Below are 7,859 nucleotides of genomic sequence, written 5' to 3'. Positions count from 1 at the left end.
GGATAAATTAAAAACTTCTCTCATTATTAGCCCTACTGTTTCTCCTAGAAATTCAACACCATCAGGGTCAAGGTCCACACGGTCGATGAAGCATGGTTCAACAAGAAAATAAGAAGAAGATTCAGAGGCACCTAGACTTAAGGTAACCAAGACATATCAAAGAGGGAATAGGCTTGTGTTTTCTCCACAGACTGTGGAAGGGGCCAAGCCTTCCACATCATCACAACAGGGATCACATTTGCAGGATGAGGATATTATTCATCATGACATAGATATAGTGGAATTGGAGTCCTAAGATGATCATCAAACCCTAAAACTAGTTAACAAAGAGAAGGATTCTCAGATCATGGAGCTTCTGGACAATGTGGTAAGGGCCAAATTCATCATTTCCTTCCTTGAGCAAGAAAATGGGCAGCTGAAGGACAAGTAGTTGCTCTTAGAGAAGGACTTATTTAAAGCTAGTATACAAGAGTCCAAAGGTAAAGAAATGTTGGGGCATGATGAGCATGATGAACAAGAAAATCGGATTGGAAGGAGGAGGCCTAGGACAAAGGGTCTCAAAAGAACATTGCGGAAGGAAAAATACCAAAACCTACTAAATAAGGATTTGAGTCTTGAAGACAAAATTGGTATGGAAATCAATGAAGACAAGGAATATTGGCTAGGAAAAGTCAATGGACATATAGATAAGCTTCTTGAAAAATCTAACAGGGACAATGAGATTTTGAGGCATATGGCCCACCACTATCAAGCAAGAAATCAGATTGCACAAATCAAAATCAAGAAATTGAAAACAAAACAGAAAGAGGTCCAAGACAAGCAAAGCGAATCAAGAAAAAGGGGTAAGAGAATGAAATTGGTGGCTAAAACATCCAATAATTTTTACCTTATCATCCATAGCAGCCAAAGAACAAATTTTGAAAATTTTAGAACAATTTGAAATTTTTTGAAATTTTACAGGAAATGGCACACAGAAGCATCGCACAGAGGCGCGACCCTTTTTCCCTGGACATCCAAATGAAGTTTTTCCTACATGGATGAGTGCATAATGATGATTAAATGCAAAATATAAGCTTATTTTTTCTTGAAAGCTTCCTATTTTGATTAGAAACTAAAAAACCCAAACCTTTTTCATGCCTTTGCCACTAAATTTGGATTGGCACGCCGCTTCTGAGTAAGGTTGGGAAAATAAAGTTTTGGAGGCCTTCCCATGGGTATTTTTTGGAGCTTGATGGTTCATTGGAAAGTAGACACATGGGGCTAATTGATCCATATTTTATAATGCAAAATGGACTCCTAAACATCTGCCAAAATCAGCTCTCAACAGGCCCGACCCTTCTACAAAAATTCTTGTTTTTGTGCATGCTAGTGCGACCTTTTTGTTGACTGGCGCGACCCTTATGGTTCTAGCGCAACCCATCTGGTCTGGTAACTTTTTGAGCACTGAATGGTGGAAAATTTGAGATATTATGATCTATTAATGTCACTTTAAGTTTCTTAGTTGGTTTTTTCCTCACTTTATGAGGAAAATTGTAATTAATGAGGAGATATGCTCTCCTAAACTTTAGCCTAAATTGTGGAAACTGTTCCAACTATCCTAGTTTTTAGGTGAGGATTCATCAAGGCTGGTTATGATGAGCCTTGAATACAATTTTCGACCTGATCAGATGTCATATGTTGTATTTTCCTAGAAGAGATGGAAGAGAGTCATTTTCCAGGGGTTGGACATCTGAGGAGAGAACCATTGTAGCCTGCATTTGACATTTTTGGAAATCAAAGGACACAATTTGTAGCTATTATTTAGGAATTCATCTACAATAAGTTTATGATGTTATTTTTCCTCTGTTATTACTTTATATGAATGAAATTTAGCTTCCTTTTCCATTCATCATCTCTTCAATAGTTTTCCTTGCAGATTATAAACAGAATTCTTTTCAATAAGCTATGTTTTGATGGAAAATTATTATATTTTATTTTCACTCCTGCTTAATGAGTTCATGTTTCATTCTCATTAAGACCTTTATGTTTCTTCTAAACACCATACTACACCGAAAAAACCTAAAATCCATCACAAAAGTACTGCTACCTTGCTCCTTCATATCTTTGTTGATGTAATCCTTTGACCCTCTAACCTAGCTACCTGGTTTTTCTCCCTTATCCAGCATAAAAACCCTAAATTTCCCAAAACTGAGTTGAGCCTAGCTATCTAGCCTAAAATCCTTTACATCTCATTCATCTGTTGGCTGTGATTCCATAGAGAGAGCCATCTCTTGTTTGCTAGGGCTAGCTACCAAACTAAAAGCTTGGTTTGTGGTTACCTCTGTCTATCTCCTTATCAACCTGCGACATTGTGGGGGAAAACATAATACTCCTTTAGCTGACACATCCTCTTGTTGTAGGATTTATATAATCCTCTCTCTTTCCTACCGTTAGTGTGTACATCTGGTTTAGCATTCCCAGCTCATCTCTGTCATCCACAGGTTCCGTGAACCTGGGTCCTTGATAAGGATCTAAGGGTTGCATCACCCGCATCCCCTCTACTTCAAAGATCATTAATTATTTCTTCAGGTCGATGAAAACATAGTTTCATATTCGTAGTCGATACCAAGAAGTGTTGGGTACGAGTCCTTTTCACCCATTATATCAATCACTTCAAACTTAGTATATGTCTTTACTCCCACTACATCCACCTCTACATCTTCTAACCTTCCAATAGGAAAAATACAATACTTATTTGACATCCTTAATTGTATTGGTGAATATATAATTTCTGGCTTCCCCAGTAGCACCCATGTTTTCGTGGGAAAATTGTTTACATCCGACCCCAGGTCTAGCATCGTGTCCTTGATCTAGAATCCTGCAATCTGAGCATCGATTCGGAATTCCCTTCCGGTTCTCTTTTTATTCCGTCGCACTCGTCTTGTATGTCTTTCTGGTAAGTTGGAAAATATTAGTTCTCCTTTCTCTTCGTCTTCTAGAAATACCACTTTTAAACTTCTACCCAACTCCTTCAACATCTGTTCATCGTCAATGATCTACAGAAATAGCTAAACCATTCTTCTATTGGTCAAGAAGTTCCGAGTTTGCATTTTTCCTATTTCTGGGTTTCATTTTCCTCTGTTATTCCTTCAAATAATTTAGCTACTTCCTAATAATACTATTTTTGTTGTGTGGGGTTGTATGATTTATTCAGGGACGCTATCCAAATAATTGAGGGCAGTTCCATCATACCTCGATCTTCCCTTGTCTTCTTTCATCCTATTGTAACTATATTTATGTTAGTTACAGGAAGAGTGTCACTAGTACGAGGCTCTGCATTGATTAGATTGGCCCCTCTCTATCTAGTCCTCTCTTCCCATTTTGCAATGAGATCATGGAAATATTCTGTGGCTTGCGTATTGATTCTACATTGCGAACACCATGGTCTCCTGGGGAGCGAACATTCCTTGGAGACATCCCCCTCCTGATCACAATTATAGCATCTTACAAGACCTCTACCTCCATCTCTTCCTCCTCTCATATTTCCTCCTCATCCTCCCCTACTAGATTTGTTGACTTTGAACGTAGATATGTCCAGCCGCTATGATAAAGCATCTAATGCACTGCACTAGTCAGTGTGATGAGTTTCGGATGCACAAAATTCAAAATAGCTTTTATTTGGTACATTGGAGTACTTTTGTAGTATTAGACATACTGTGGTGAAGTAAAATTATAAGTACGGACACGAACAAATTCCTCTAGCCCGATAATGGGTCTAGCCACAACAGATACATTCTATGGAAGATTTCCTTAGGTTAGAATCAATTGAGATGGCCTACCTCTTGGTCACTTATCCTGCTTGATGATGTCCTCGCTTTCTCGCTCCAACAATCTCTCGCTTCCTTCTTCAAGCTCCTAAAACAAGTAAACAACAAAAACACACAAACACAATAATAAACAAATTACAATTCAACCAACTTAACAAGTCAAGAAACATTAATACATGGATATGTAATATTACAAAACATGTAGGAAATCAATTGATAGTTCCATATATTAATATCAAAGAGAGATTAAAACCATTCATCTTGACGTTGTAGTCTTCCTCTGACAAGACCAGGTTCCCACACACTTTTGCTAGCATTCCACAATGGCTTCAAACAACAATAGTTTTAAATGTCTTCCCTTTAGGCTTCACTCCAAACAAAAACACACTTCTCCCTCACACAACTAGATAGCTACAACTAGTAATAGCCTGCTTGTCTACTCCAAGATAGCATCAACACTTTGCAACTATAACACTCACACTCAGCGAAAAACTAGCTTGTGCTTGGGAAGAAGGGAGGTTTTTATAGGAAATATGGATGGGAGATGGATCCTCTTCTCATGGGAGAAGGACTTATCCCTTGAGGTAGTTCCATAATTATAGGGGAAATGAGCCCAAAATGTCATCCTCGACCCCATCCGGCCAAACCATTTACCAGAATTCTGTTACGGAGCTTCTAGAGTTGGAATTCGGCTCTAATTTAAAAAAGTTTCCATAACAGGACTGGTGTGACTGAAACACTGCTCAGTCGCTCCAGTCAGCGTGAGGAGTAGTGCTAATCACCACACATCAGCACAGGGGAGACAAAGGCCATTAGCGCCAGTCTTGTAAACTAGGCAAAACAAAAGTTTCAGGGGAAATGGTGCAAAGGGGAATGTATATGCTCATGAAGAGGGACACAATGGGAGTTTCTTCATGAAGGAAAAGCATGCGGGGTTCACTGTAGAGGTCCTCCAGGATCAAGGAATGGGCAGGGAAAGCAATAAAATGTTGTGTAACAGATGCCCCGTAAAGTGTGAAGGATGAGCTGGAGTGAGGGATGAAATGATTTATAAATCAATGTGGGGAACCATAGTCTGCTGTCGAAAAACTTGCAAGCAAGTACAGATACATATACATAGACTGAGATCTCTATCAAATGATACATGAATCATGGCATGGATGCAACCATCCAAATAATGATCATGTAAATGGATCCAAGTATGGGTGCAGCCATTCGTCAAAGAGGATCATAATGAAACCAAGGTATGGTCACAACCATCCAATAATGAGAAGGATAACATATGATAACTCATGGTCTAGTCACAGCCAGCCATCTGAAAGAGACGTGTATATCATCATAATCACGTCACACCACTTCGCAACCTGGACTTTTGTGATCTGAGTCCAGGGTCTTGTGCTCCAGCACGACCCGATCAAAGTACAAATCCTAGCATGCGAATAGATGTTTTGACGTCAAACATGCTATAAAGTCGCTTGATTACCAGTCAATGATGTAAATTGTTAACAAGCATGAGAGAAACCACCAATAATGATAATGGTCCTTAAGGTACTATCAGCACAATTCACGGGATGTGAATACAGGAATTGAAGTCGAACACCCTTGAAATCACTCGATCGAAAGCCAATGATGCAAACTTATCATTGAGTGTGAAAAACTTTCCATTAGGGCATGCAAGCTCTAAGGTACTAGAAGGGAGTCTCTCGATCAACTTCCCAGATAATGAGTTGAAGTCGATGGAAAACGACAGTGTCAAAGGAGGGCCATAATTAATCCCACATCATCGATGTGAGACAAGAGGATGAAAAATGATTTTGGATGATACGGAGAATCAGAAGTAAGTGTAACTGCAAAAGGACAACCCTTGAACATATCTGTGACACAACTGGAAGTTTGGCAGGTTCTAGATCCATAGGATTGGTAGCCATGATGACGTAGTAGAGATCAGATGGAAGGCAAAAGTAACGGGCCAAATCCAGGAAGGTCAACGATGCAAAGGAGGATGTCCCAACCGGACATGAAGCAAAGAGTGTCATGTTCAAGAGAGAGTTACCGACACGATTGATAGATTTCCAAATTTCCCCCCACCATTTCTGGAAAGTGCCCCAATTATGTTTTAATCACAAGCTTGAAGGGGATAGCATATGCTTGCACTGTAATTCATCCTTCGGACGAATCTGACCTAGTAAGTTTAACGAGCCCTAGGAAGGAGAATCTCATGTCCGTCATGATGACAAATCCGATGTCATTTAATAGTTTAACGAGTCCAACAAAGGTGTAACTCGGTACCTTTTTCATGTTTAGAGATTTTGAAAAAGACACGTAAAAGAAAACTCCACACAATCCCTTTTCATACATTTGTGTCTCTCGAGCCCGAAAGGTAGAAAATGATACTTGAGAGAACTGCTTGACCATTTCAGTCAAGGAGTACCTTTCTTGTAAATAATGCCTCCCAACCTGAAAAAGGGGTAAACTTATATTGGGCACACGACATTTCACATCCATTAGCGAGTTCGAAACAACAAGGGATCGGCCATCTTTTCACTTTTAAAGGGCCGTAAAAGAGCTGAAAGCAGACCCCCCGTTTTTATTCTCTTTAATGAGTCAAAAAGGGAAAAAATACTCAGCAATCTTTTCATATAAGTTTAATGAGTCGAGAAAAGAGCTGAAACATGACTTATCGTCATTGTCAAACATCCATCACCTATCATTGCACAAGTAAGGTAAAGTGTATTATCGAGTCCTTGAGGAAAAATAGGTCCAAATATTTACAAAACCTGATATTTTCATGAAAAAATGAATAAAAAGGGGAAAAGTAGATATATTTTTACCATTTACCATTTTACCTTTGTTGTGAAGACTTTTTACCCACTTTTGCCCTAATTGTTATGGAGTAGATTACGGGAGATCCGGGATGTCAATCGACGAGCCGTTAGTTCTAGGTAACAGTTGAAGCCTTGAGCTACATTTTCATGTTATTTATTTCTACTTTTAGCCATTTTTTTGGATTTTTAGGGATGTTTTTGAAAATCTTTTTCGCCCTCGGTCGGCGCGATTTCCAGGCACTGAATCGTGCCGGTCGAGGGTGATCAGCAAAGCCATCTGCGCCGATCGGCACAACTATTTTTAAAACAGGTGCATCAGTGCCATGGATAGAAAAAAACCCTATGCTCTCAAAAATTGATCGTTTAATCTTGAATTTTATGTGCCAAGGATGATTATTGACTCAAATTAATGGCTTTTGTAGGAGAGAATCGCCGAAAAATGGTGGATTGGAAGGAAAGGGAACATGAAGATGTTGAAACCCAGGAAATGAATGACCCAAATTTCATGGAGGCTTTGAGGGCTGTCGGGCTCCTCAAATTTTTCCTTACACCAAGGATGCGGGCCCAGCCCGAGTTGCTTTGATACCTGATAAGCCTTTGGGACATTAATCGAGAGATTTTTGTCATTGGCAACTAGGAGCTGGAGTTGACAACTTCAGATATCTACTTCATCACTGGACTGTCTCGTAGAGGTGAGCCAGTGAACTTGTATGGGTCACGTCCGATCAGGGAAAGCATATCTTCCCTGCTTACCAAACACTACCCTGAGGCCCTAAAATCCAAGAGTGGAAAGATAGAGATTTTCAGTGTGCAGGATTTGACACTGAGGGTGCTTCTGTCAACAGAGTGGCAGGGTCCCAGGTGGAACATGAGACTAAGAAGTCGAAGTTCCTTTATGCTATTGACTGCACAACTCCTACGATCTTCAATTGGGCAGAGGCCATGAAGATGAACATCAAGCACCAGTTGTACAAGGCCAAGGCGACGAATCTGAAGCAATTTGGCTTCAAATCTATACTTGTGACCTTCTTCCTGGAACGAGTACCACAGTTGACCGAGGTAGATCCTCCTGTGCCACATGATCTATGAATGGCCCGCTTGAGTTGTTTGATGCCCAGGATCACTGAGGGTCAACATATGTCATACTGACCTGAATTCTTCTCATGGCTACAATGACAGTAGATCGTCGTGGAGGACTAGCCATATAGCGACACTGATTTTTGTGGAG

This window comes from Pinus tabuliformis, chromosome 7 (assembly GCF_031772625.1).
Source record: "Pinus tabuliformis cultivar Carrire ecotype Pingquan chromosome 7, CPIR1, whole genome shotgun sequence".
Taxonomy (NCBI): Eukaryota; Viridiplantae; Streptophyta; class Pinopsida; order Pinales; family Pinaceae; genus Pinus; species Pinus tabuliformis.
This window is presented reverse-complemented; position numbering follows the sequence as displayed.